Genomic DNA, 13336 nt, shown 5'->3' with positions numbered 1-13336 from the left:
CCTCTAGATCAAAATTAAGAAAATCAAATAGATTCTGTACTGTCCAACCTAGTGGTACAACCCTGTCCACTTATGAGCGACGAATGTTTTACAACGAATGGGTTCGCCGGTACGGCTGAATATCACAACTTAGGGCAACTTGTTAACGATCACGGGACAAAACATGGTCCGAGTCGACGTTTGCACCTCTATACGTTTTGACGTCGATAATTTCCGAAAGGTGGCTTTCGTCAATCAGAACGTGGTCGATTTGGGACTTTGAATCACCCTTAGGATGTCTCCAGGTGTAACTATGGTGGTGTAGCATATCTGCTTTACAGAACATATTATAATACACACTATCAGCTATAGACACTGTAACACAAACTTTGGAAGCCAAACCACACTATTGTAACACATTCATTACACATTCAGTAAATCAGATCATACTATACACACCCGGAAGAGCTCAGGCCACACCGTTCATATAAAAAAATTGTGACACACTTATCAGAACCAACCGAAACGTACAACATAATCAGGAACAGTTTATGCTTTATAACCCAAAGCAGGAACAGTATATGCATTAAACCCAAAACAGGAACTTAGTGACAAGAACCATCGTTCTTGTCAACAAAAGACATACATAACTAGCTGAGTGTAAACAATAACTTTCCATCATAAAACCCGGAATCAAATGTGCGAAACCCTTAACTTCATTTGAGTATAAATAAAACCAATTCCGACCGTGGCAAGTCAGATTCCTTCGGACTGTCAAGATAGGATAATATGCTGCCTAAAACCTTCGCCTTTCAACTTATTACAAGAGTTTAGTTATGTCCCCCTTCCCAAGGTAAGGCTTCTGAACTCAAACGTTTCCAGTAAGGGAAACCCCTTCTGGGTTTCTATGATCGCCTGGACGATCAAGTGTTGAAAAGTCCGCTCGAACAAAGTTTTAATTCACCTCGATACATGTCAGCGAAACACTGACCTACCGCGACGATACTCGAAGTACAGTTGTACGATCATCGCATTACAGCGGTATGCATGCTGGAAGAAGGTGCTGCGGATGCTTATGTGCTTGGAGGAGGCAAAGTTTATCAGCCTGAGGACGTTGTCGTTTGTCAGCTGGTGAGTGTTGAAAATTCATCAGCCTGCACCCGATCACTCTCTTTTGCATAGCACCCTGCACCATGAACGCAGTACCGAGCTCGCGCGTCTCTCCACCGCTCTGGTAGATCGTGCAGTTGCTGCGGTACTGGTGCACCGTCAAGCCTTTCCAGCACACTTCCCGAAAGTGCTACTATTTCGAAGCCACGGGATGAGGTCGAGCGCAATTCGGGTCTTTACATACGATGAGGGGATTTTGCAATTCCATGTCCCGAGCTTCCAATCGTTAGTCCTTTCTCCCTACATGGGTCTGAATCGATTGGTCCGATACGGTGCTTCTTAATGTTGACTGTACGTTGCATTGCGGTTTTTACAAGGGTAGCTTACAAGGCTTCTCCCCTAACCTCCAGTCTTGTCGTAGGGTCTACGCTCGCTGGCCTTTTAGAGTACTACAGCGGGCCAAGAGGATAGAAACCCTTCGGAAAGAGACATACGCTGGGGGGAAGCCGCTCCTAACATGAAGAACAGACACTCCCAGGTAGAGTCATGTAGATGAATCATCTATCGCTCACTTCTGAGGCAGGCAAAGATGAGGCAGACCGCAAAGCGGTTGTAGCGAAGGATAAGTAAGTAAGTAAGCTACTGTTACCGAGCAGGAGATGAGGAGCCTATATCAACTTTTTAGAGGTTTTGGATCCACCCCAGTATCAGCGATATATTGCTACAACACTGCCAACAGATCTTTTGACGTGCACTACATTTTCAGGGACCTTTTCAAATTTGATCAGTTTGGATTGTTTTGATATCTGCAATACCTTTTGAAATGCAGTGCATTAGTTTCGAAGCAACATCTCACAGAACAAGCATTCCACCAACACAAACATCACACGACATTGACATTATACTCGTGGCAACATTGCGAAATCAATGTTCTGTTCGTCACATGTGTGTGTTCGGAAACACTTGTTGAAATAACTCTACTTTGCGAGCAATACAGCTTATTCGTAACACATTCTGAATACATAAAAAATACTTTAAATACGTTAAGCAATCTAGCCGTTATCACAGTTATATCAAGCAGTACAATGAAGCAGGGGATCTGTTTAGTGGTTTTTGGCCTGTTTGCCTGCAGCACAATACTGGCCATCGAAGATTTTGAAGCAAAAGCAACACTTCGATCCGTTGAAGCAGTACAATCTGGACGTATTGTCAATGGTACTCGGAAGGACATTTCAAAGTATAAATTTATGGCAATTGTGTACATCCAGAAGGAATATGTTTGCAGCGCTAGTATCGTATCAGGCTCGCATGCCTTGACTGCTGCACATTGTGTGTATTTCAAAGAGAATGATCCATCTAGTGTAAGTAGTTCAAGTGTGTCAGTCATACTGCAGATAAGAAGCAGTTTTCTGTTACATGCGTTAACGATCGATTTTCAGGTAACGATCCGTGGAGGTTCTAGTGACATCTTCAAAGGAGGCACTCTATTCCAAGTGGTCAAAATAACGGTTAGTCCAAATTATATGCGCACCGGTAGCATTGCACGTAATGTTTATGATAACGATGTAGCAGTTTTAACGGTAGCAACGAATGCGTTCGTTGGAAAACCAAACATAGCACCAATTTCGTTTGCTACGAGTGCAGAGCTACCTAGCGGTACGCGTTGCTACGCACTTGGATGGGGACGAACGAACTTCGATGAGAATTTATCCACAAAATTGCTGTACGCAGAATTTAAACTTGTGTTGACTGCTGATTGTAGGAAAGCATATTCTGGTAAAGCAAATATTACGCCAAAGTAAGTATATTAGCAACTAAACTCACACGTGACCTATAATTGAAATGCGTTGTGTTTTTTTCAGCGTAATATGCGGTAAAGCTAAGAATTCTGAGGTGTGTGAAGGCGACAGTGGTGGACCGTTGGTGTGTGATAACAAATTGACTGGAATAACTTTCTTCGTTTATGGTAAATGCAAAGGAATTCTACCAGCGGGATTTACGAAAATTATGAGTCCTTCAATTCGTCTTTTTATCAGAATTGTGACAAAATTGTGAAATAAATTTTATACTGCAAAAAAAAAAAATGAAAAAATTTGACTTGTTTTTTATATGGATTGGCACGTTGGATTTTTAAACAGTATAATACTGTAGTACTGTACAGTACTGTAGTATAATTGTACTTAAAGTACAATAAACCACGTCGAAAGCAGTGAAGGTTAGTTTAAGAATGATTATAATAAATAAAATATAAATGTATATTACACTCAAATTATCGTGAAAAATAATGTTGAATGTGTATTTATCGATCGAAGTTAAAGACACGGGCAGGAACGGGTCAGAGGAGTCAAATAGCGTTTGTCTGTCGAAGACGGATAGCGTTGCCCGAATACGGAACAGCATGATTTAATCGCAACCAGTATCCGTACTCCATTAACGACTGGATAAATGAGCAGCAGAGCGCCTTGCTGCTGGTTATATCATTAAGCTCGCGTATCATACTGATAAGCAGTCTACGACATTGTCAAGCTTCAAAAATGACACCCAAAATCCTAAACGAGTGATGAGAGACAAGAGGTGAGGAGTTCCGATAGCAGGATGGAAGGCTACTTTGATGTTAAAATAGATAGCATATATTTTCGAATAGCGAATAATCGATAGTCTTATGGCAATTGCTAACAAAATCGAACAGATAAGTTGTCATTGATTGGATGAGATACGATGGCCATCTTGGTTAAAGTTAATGTTATGAAACAGCGAGTCGCGCATTTTCTGGCGTATTTTCTCAGAGGCACATAGATCAGCCTTACAGGGTTTTAAACGAGTTGTCATAGTTGTGGGACACTTCCTTGACTCTATCTTATTGGAAGTGAATTTTATACGATGGTAATTAGACTACATGGCATCCTTATTAGACAGGCTCCTTGGAAATTCATATTGCAATAGTCCAACGTGGGTGCTTTAGAGTTAAAATCCCGTGGCATAAAGTTCTTCCCCGGTAAAGTGTTCCATAACTATGAGAACTCCTGGAAAACCCTGTATTAAAGCAACGGGGTCATTATTTCCCATTTTGTAAAAATGGCACTTTCCTGCGTAATAACCTTTAAATAAAAGTGTAAATTGCTTATATCTTGGGTAACCAATCGCTGCATAGACAATCACTATCTTAAAGATTATCAACAATTTCCTTAATTGACAATGCAACCCAATTGCAGATGATAAATTTCCATACCTCCTGCAATTGCGTCAGATCTTTTTCGGTCGTTTGCGTAATCAGTGTGTGTACTGACAAGAGGTTGTACATATGGTTTAAGTGCCCTTGAGGGTCTGACGCGCTATGTGGCCTTTTGATAATCCATTTTTTATTTTATTTTGAACATCTGTTCAAATAGCAAAAAAGTTAGCTTGTGTATGCACATCAAAACAGCTACCATTTTGGTCGTTCAAGCACGTGTAACGCTTATTCCATGTTATGCGCATAAAACAACAGTGTAGATGCAATTTAATCTTAGCGAGTACAAAGACGGAATGAAATTTTTTATTTCGTAATGTAACGAATGTTTGATTCATCCATTCGTCACTCAAAAAGGCGTTTAGGGCATCAAATACACCATTTGCTGACTATGATACACACTGTCAGCTGTTGCAAATAGAAAAGCTGAAAGTGAACCCTCCCTTGTATGTTCCGATTCACCGCACTTGCTGTGGGCAGAATGATCCGCTTTTAAGAGCGATCAGCAATTTCAATGAAACTTCTCATCAGTTCGATTTCAATATTTACTCTGTTCAATTCCGTAGATGTTTTCGCACCCTAAATCAGTAGTTGTCATTGTCGTTATCCTTGTTGTATAATTGTTTACTGACTTGTCTACACCATTTCAGTGTTATTTTCCGCAACCGTGTTAATAGGTGGTCTTTGCATAAGATTAGGATAGATTAAGATAATATAGATTTAGTATTTGCGAACATTTTGTTTATCTTATTTTAAGCAAACAATTGAACATAAATAAACAACAATAAACAACAATTAGATTTAAAATTTTATCATCAGAAATGTTTAATACAACAAACGTAGTCGATTTTGGTCTGTCATAAGCTTATTAATGAACTTGACTATCAGCTAATGGAGCGATTAGTAGAGAAAAGCATTCCAATCAACCGCTGCAAAGTGCGTTGTTACACTTTCTATGCTCTCAGGGGATCTATTCTTGTTTCTAAATTTGGTATTTTTGCTTGTTTGTTGCCCTATTCCAGATTAAAAAGTATATGGTAGTAAAACTGTCAATCGTGTTTGAACCCACCGTGTATGCTCACCATTATTTTTCACCATGGACAAAGAATTTATCTTTATTTTTTGAAAGATGGGAAGCAAACTGTCTACTTTTTCAATTTTAACTATTGTAATATAGATCAACATACCAATAACTCTGGTTGAACTCGAGATCAACATACCCTTATGAAATATTAATATTATCTTAACAAGGCAATACGACTTTTGGAACGGAATAAGTTAAGTAAGATTTTTTTTATAGAGAATATACAATAAAGTTTGAATGTCGTAGTTTTAATGACATTTAATGTTTTGCATGTGATTTTGTTGTGAGTAATAGCGAGAGAGAGCATCCGACTTTCATCCACGCAATTTTGTCTCACTGCAAATTCGCGTTTTGCGATTCGCCATGTGTTTAAATATGCGATATAAAATTTTAGATATAGTGAAATAGATCCATGGTTTTCTCGTGCTATTTTTTTATTTTAAATACATTCTTTGTTCTTTTTTTCACAAAAGTCAGTTGGTTTTATTTTCATCTATATCCGTCCTTTTTTCGATCGTTTGGGATAACAAAAACCAATTAAAAAAAAACCCTGTTTTTAAGGAGTCCGATGATTCCACACTATTGCATGTTTAAAAATAAAAAAAAATATTAATTTTCACTCAAGGTACAAATTGACATTAAGAAAAAAAAATAAAAACAGAAAGAAAAAAGGATAGATTTCACTTTCCGATTTGTAACAATAGGAAAAGTGGTTAAAAATTATCTTGCTTGGTGTTACGCAGCTAACATGTTAACCCCGGCGCTGATTTTCATCATCTTTCCGTTCCGCCGGCATCTAGAACGCAGTTTATTGTGAACCAAACATGTAGAAAAAAATGCTAGAATTTCAACTCTACTCTGTTCATCAATACGGTTGAGTGGGATGAGGTTCTTATCAACCGTAATAATTTTTACTTACTTACTTATCCGGCACTACAACCGCTTTGCGGTCTTGGCCGGCACTAATTAATAGAGCACTATTATTTTACTTGCTCACTCTTGATCTTGGCCGGCAATAATCAATAGAGCACTATTATATTACTTTCTCACTGATGCTATTCATGCGAGTAGAGCACAGTTATTCGCAATGTTTGTTGATTCCCTAGCAAAAGATCAATGGCAGGCCCCAGGGCCTACTACCAGCATACGGGAAAGTTCACTGGCAGGCCCTGGAGCCTGCCACCGGGCTGAACATGTTAATTTATAGCCTCTTATAACTGTTTTGCGTAAGTATTTTCGTAAAAGCAAGAAACATTGAACAAGTGTTATACGTAAAGTATAGATTGGCTATATGACGTACATTCGAAGACTGCGTCATAATTATTTGAACAGATTTAGCAGCTCTGTGGCAGCTATTCAGTACCATACACGTACAACAAATGTTTGATGCATTCATCGATAGAATTCTGAGTTTAAATACAAAAACGTTTCGCACTTTAACCACAGTTGCGCAAAACGAACGATGAAGCAAGTGTTCTGTTTAGTCATTTTGGGGTTATTCTGCAGCAATTCAGTGTCAGCAAACAAAAACGAAAATGCAAGAGCCGAAGAAGCAGTGGTGGTCAATGGTAAAAATGTGACTAAAGCAGAAGCAGCAGCACGATCTGGACGAATTACCAATAGTGTTGCTGTCGATATTGCAAAATATACTTTTGCACAAAGTTTACGCCTCGATGGCCGATACCGTTGCGGTGCTGTTGTCATCTCAACATCTCATGCGCTGACTGGTGCTGTAGCTGTTTATTCATTTGGTAACAGTGTCCAAAGGGTAAGTTGTAAGGCGTAGATTCCATTATCACTCAAATAATTGATCGAATTACCCTATCAATGTTTCAGCTGACTCTTTACGGAGGTAGTACATCTCCAACATCCGGAGGCGTATCATTTCAAGTAATCAGGATCGCTGTGCATCCCAACTATAATCCTAATGGAGGCGTATCAGATTTCAATATTGCCGTTCTGACTGTGCCAACGAATGCTTTCGGAGGAAAGCGAAATATTGTGCCGATCCCACTTGCATCAGCCGGAGTATCAATAGGCACTAAATGCTCCGTGTTCGGATGGGGCTCAACAAATCTTAATCTCCTAGCGCCCGTCAATGCATTACGTGCTGCTGGCATGGTCATAACATCGGAGGCTACGTGTGCTAGAGTTTGGGCTCAGTTAGGAGTTAAAATTACTTCAAAGTAAGTGTTGTCGCTATGAATTATTTCTGTCATACGACATCCGATCACCAATCAATGGAAATTGTTTTTTTTTCTTACAGCATACTCTGTGCTAAGGGCGACAGAGCAGCAGACTTGTGCAACGGTGATTTAGGTAATGGCCTTGTGTGCAATGGTAAACTGACTGGTGTTGCGTTCCTGTTTTCCAGATGTGATAACGTTCTCGACACAGGATATATGAAAATAACGGCTCCTAGTGTTCGCAGCTTTATTCGCAGTCAAACTGGTATATGATGCAAATTATGTATGTTGTAAACACTTGCTTGATTTTGTATGTTTTGAAATATTCATGCTTCAGTTTGAAAACCATAGGAATAAAAATGGCAGTCTGTATCATTGTCGATATTTACAGGCCCTTACCATGCAATAACTACAATATTGATTAGAACCAAACTATTTCATAAATACAGTACAATACTCGGGAAGGCATTTCCCGATTACAATTTGCAATCGGGAAGGCATTTCCCTTTCGCTCTTTAATCTTCCCTTTCCCCTTCGCCTCAAGAAATAAATATGATGTTAAAATTAAGCTGTTTCATAAAGTATATAAACTTCTCAACTGGTATACCATATATATATATATATATATATATATATATATATATATATATATATATATATATATATATATATATATATATATATATATATATATATATATATATATAACTGGTCAGAGATAGGAACGTTTGTACTACAGTTGGGCAAAACGCACAAAAAAGCGGAACTGTGTCCGCACGATTCCAACGAATTTCGGACCCAGTTCCGAAGGGTAGGTTAAATCCCACAAGCCGAAACCGCCCGGAATCGTCCGGAATTGTCTAGAATCATTGGAATCGTCGGAATCGTGCGGAGTCGATGGAATCGACCGGAATCGCCCGGAATCGACCGAAATCGCCGGGAATCAACCGAAATCGCCCGGAATCGACCGAAATCTCCCGGAATCGACCGAAATCGCCCGAAATTAACCGGAGTCGCCTCGAATTGACCAGAATCGCCCGGAATCGCCCGGAATCGTCCGGAACCGTCCGGGAGCGTCGGAATCATCGAGAATCGTCGTAACTGACCGGAATCGTTTGGAACTGCTTGAATAGTCGGAATTTCATTTAATTTCATATCATTTATTCAGTGCATAACCTAATACAAATATATACAAACAGTAACATAGGAAGCTAGCGTGCATGTCGAACGATATTGAGGAACGCAGTGCGCGACATTCCTGGCTCAAATGTACGACAGACAGCATTGACACATGCGCGGCGGCCGGAACGTGAACGTGAATCGTCTAGAATCGTCGGAACAGTCGGAATCGACCGGAATCGACTGGAATCGGCTGGAATCGACCGGAATCGTCCGGAAACGTCTGAATCATCCGAAATCGACCGGAATCGACCGGAATCGTCCAGAATCGTGCGGAAACGTGGTCAATCGATAGTAGTGAATGTGCCGTGCGTAGCTTTAGAAATCAAAATAGTACAAGTGTAAGAATGTTATTAGTTGTGTATTAACACTAGGTTTACGGAACCCGTCAATTTGGCAGAATTTTAACTTTGCAGTGATATGCGAACAATACCTTTTGTTAAATTTCGATTTTTTTTTCTTTTCGTAAATTCATCATAACATACTGTAAGTTCGTAGCATAAGTTTTATTTTCTTAAGTTTCATAGATTTTCAGATGCATATGTGGTATAACTATCTCTGCGGAACCCGTCAAATTGACGGGTGGGTTGATTACATTTAGTTTAAATTGTTAAGTTTTAATATTTTTTCTTCTAAAAAATAAAATGACGGAGTGAAAGCGAATTAATAAATAAAACTGATGATAAATGATGTAACTAAAGTGGACTAAAGCGGAATTGGTAATGTAATTATTCCGTTGGTTTTCGAAACTACTGCCGACATTGGTCAAAATGTGGCATCTATAAGATATTGGCTCATGTGTTCGGTGATACGATAATGACTATTACAATAAATTAGCATTATGCAAACAAATGTCTGTGAAAATCACAACATGTTATACAATACATAATTACAATAATAGAGATTTTTTCATGATATTAATCAATCTAACTACGTATTTTTATCCACCCGTCAAATTGACGGGTGTCCGTAGAGGAATCGGAATCATACTTGCCGGAAACAGAGCGGAACCGTGGGTGCGATCCGGAGAACTCATCTCTAGTCTGTACACTTCGAACGCTTGCGCTAGACTCATTCGTATTTTTTCTTTCTTCTTTTGTCCCAGCAGTATTTTCCAAGCAACATTTCAAGTGGCATAAGATTGTGTTGTTCGGCACCACTGGTGAACAAACGCTGCGCTCTTGACGGTGTTTCCGAATTCACCACTTTCGAGCGTCACCCTGTGGTAATATATGTGTAGGTAGGTAGCGATGTAATCGTGAAGTAGTATAGGATACAAAGGATAGGACACGAATAGGAGCGATCGGATGCGCCGAACGTAATCCTCGAGCTCACCGGTGATCGGATGTGCCGATCGTCGCTTTCTTATCGCGTTTATAAAAATAAAGTACAATAAAGTTTATAATTGTATCGCGCAAGCTCTACAAGGTCATTCGTTTATCCTGTACGAATAAATTACTCAACATAGCAGCCTCCGTTGAAAGGTAACTCACAACCCTTATTCAGAAACCTTTGCCACTTCCTTCTGTTTGGACAATATGTATATCTTGATGATCGCTCTTTTGTAATTCGAACCAAGCCGTCATAAGAAGGGGATGGTTGTCCCCCTTCAGCTGGACCATAGTGCCTTCCTGAACGATGCCTCGCCTTGAAGTCCATCGGACACCTTGGTGCAAACCAGACAAGTAGTCTCAGTTCCTTTGCTTCCAAATACGCCAAACATATTCCTGCGTTTGTTGATAGCGATCCAGGCTTTTTCCTGAAATCTGAGCATAAAATGACTCAAGTTCAGAAGTTAGAGCCCATAGAATAAAAAAAATTACCGTTCGTTCGTTGGAGAGTGCAGTTAACGGTCTTGACTTCAAGCAAGCCTCCAGATCATTTCATCCTGAAAGTTTCCAGATCATCTCATCGTTAAATACTGGTTCCTATCGTCGAATTAAGATCCATTTCAATGTTAAGAATAAGGAACGTTTTGTTTTTTGGGTTTGACAGTACTGGCGTATGGTAGTGTAGCGACGTTCTATAGAGGCGCTACTATAGAGGCCGTCAATGACAGTTGATAAAGGCGGTCGTATTCGTAGAGGCGGCTAAAGAACTTGAACCGTGATGTAAGAGAGAAGGTGAAAAAAAAGATGATCGTGAGAATGGAGAGAGGACAAGGTGGATGATCGAATGATTGTTCTGTTGTAGTAAAAACTTCGGTTTAATCATGACGTCTTTGCAAATGGTGCTCCCTCGTTTGGGAGAGGATAATTTCGAAATTTGGAAATTCCGTGTGGAGATGGAACTATTGCGGCAATATTTATCCAAGTATGTAAAAGATGTTTAGCCGGAAAATCCAATTAATGACTGGAAAACCGGTGATGTTCCGATGTCGTTCTTTGTGGCTGATTAAGCGATAAGAAGTACTTTGCGGAACTATGGCGCTTTTTAACTAGCACTCACTCTAGGTATCGGGTACTCTTTGGAACCTTACGGCTGTTTAGCATGATGTGTATGATTCACGGTGTACTTTGAAGGCTTGTTAAGAAACCATACCGAACTTGGTGGAACTTTATACCTTTTTAATGCATGACATCGGTATAAGGTGGCCCTTGTCGAAGTGTCAAAGACAGATGCCGTCTCGTGGTTTGTGCTCCAGCTAGATTAGTTATTAGAAGTAATAATATTAAGTTAAGTGGTTTTGACTTAACTATTAATGATTTAAAATTCTGTTCACGTTATGAACATTTATAGTTCACAAATAAACGTACACATAGATAAGACAAAAAAATGTTGTTTATTTCAATAAAGACACTTCCCAAATAGCCAAAATTGTTTAAGCAGCCAATTTTGGCATGCTAAAGATCGCTGCTTGAATTTGCCTTTTGCAGTAGATAAACAGCATCAAAGTTCCAGGTGGGTCTTTTAAATAGCGCCTAAGCAGCTTCCTTATACCAGGGTGCCAGGGATTATTTTTCGCGGTAAATACCTCAAAATATTTGGGTCAATCTTACTAACTTACCATGTTTAATTATGGCTTTATTTAGTTTATCATGTGTACAGCAGAATCCCACACGAAAATAACTCCAAATGATGTTTTTAAATAAACATCATCGGTTTCAATTCGAAGCTTTTTACGCCGGCACCCACCGTCTGACGACAGCTCCACAGTACGCTTGCAAAATTGCCCTAATCGATTGCAACACTCCCCTAAGTGATTGCAAACATTCACAGCTTGCTTGCTGTGAACATTAACATTCCCCTACCGATTTGCAACATTCCCCTAAGCCAGCGATCGGCAAAGTCCGGCCCGCGGGTCAAATGCGGCCCGCCTCAACATTCAATCCGGCCCGCGAATGGTTTTGACCTATTTTGATAGATTGGACTATTCGTAATTACTTACAAATTACAGAATATCTTTTCGAATAACTTTTGATACCATCGTATTCTTTCAACTTTAATTAAAGCACTATAAAATGACGGATTGTTCGGTATGTTCAAACTCGAGATAAATATTACCGTAAAGTTCATCAAAAAATCGCCTTTTTTCGGTTGGTTGTAGAAAAAAAACTAGGAGAGATAATTTCTTTACATGTACATCATTTGAAAAATAATTATTTGAGCTTACTTGCACAAATTAATCTCAGACTTTGCGAGTTGCCTTTCGTCAGTTATCTGGAATTTTCACCATGATGGACGGTGGCGACCAAAACGCCGGAGCGTTCTTATGTGACGACAAACTTCTGTACGTGGGGAGGGGGGGGCAGTGGGTGGGGCGGGGAGGGGAGGGGGTGGAGGTATGGTTTCTCATGGGATACTTCTATTCAAAGTGCAATTAACGTTTTGTTAAAGCAGGTGAAAATAACCCCTTGATAAACCCATAACTTTGTCAATTTTCAACTGTCAACCATTATGTAATTTTAACATTCTTTCAACACGACAATAAGACTTTCGGAATGAAGGAAATCGCAAACGAAATTTTTATATAAATGAAATACGCTAAAGCCTGGTTACAATAAATTTATTTCAAGTTTTGCATGCGACTTTACGATGGGAGAGCATTTAACTTTCCCGAACGCAATACAGTTAATACAAAATTTTAAACATATTAAAATTGCTCCATAGTGAAAAATAATTTAACAATATTTTTTTTTATTCGTTCTTTTCATTTCACAAAAATCTGATGGTTTCCTTTAAATTTATTTTAGGGATATTTTTGATTGTATTGGAAAGCAAAAACGAACATTTAAAACCCTCTGTTGCTTTTAACGAGAATCATGATACCACACTGTCGCTATTTACGAGTACAACGATTGTCAAAGTGCTCATAACGAATCTGTTATCAATCTATCTGTCATGATATGACTTGTCCATAAAGCATTTTGATAATATACGGCGCATGTTTGCTATATACTGAATGTACGTTCAATAATTTTTCAGTCGTTGAGACTTTTGTATCATCCCCAGAATAATGTCAATATTTCTTTGCGGCGTGGGAGGATGGGGTTATCAAGAAATGACATTGATCATTTTCTGATATTTTTAGACTGATCACATTTTTGGCTATCTATTGTCGATTTTCAA

General features: G+C 39.2%; 1 long non-coding RNA gene across 1 annotated transcript; it reads left to right on the top strand.

Annotated features, from left to right (window-relative positions):
• Positions 1-3173: 3173 nt before the first annotated feature.
• LOC4577720 (uncharacterized) lies at positions 3174-8143 on the top strand. Its single transcript, XR_009766508.1, has 3 exons — positions 3174-7170; positions 7239-7588; positions 7669-8143. It is a non-coding gene; the product is annotated as an uncharacterized LOC4577720 (long non-coding RNA).
• Positions 8144-13336: the final 5193 nt, after the last annotated feature.

This window comes from Anopheles gambiae, chromosome 3 (genome assembly GCF_943734735.2).
Source record: "Anopheles gambiae chromosome 3, idAnoGambNW_F1_1, whole genome shotgun sequence".
Taxonomy (NCBI): domain Eukaryota; kingdom Metazoa; phylum Arthropoda; class Insecta; order Diptera; family Culicidae; genus Anopheles; species Anopheles gambiae.
The sequence above is the reverse complement of the archived record's forward strand: the minus strand, read 5'-3'. Positions and strand labels throughout refer to the sequence as shown.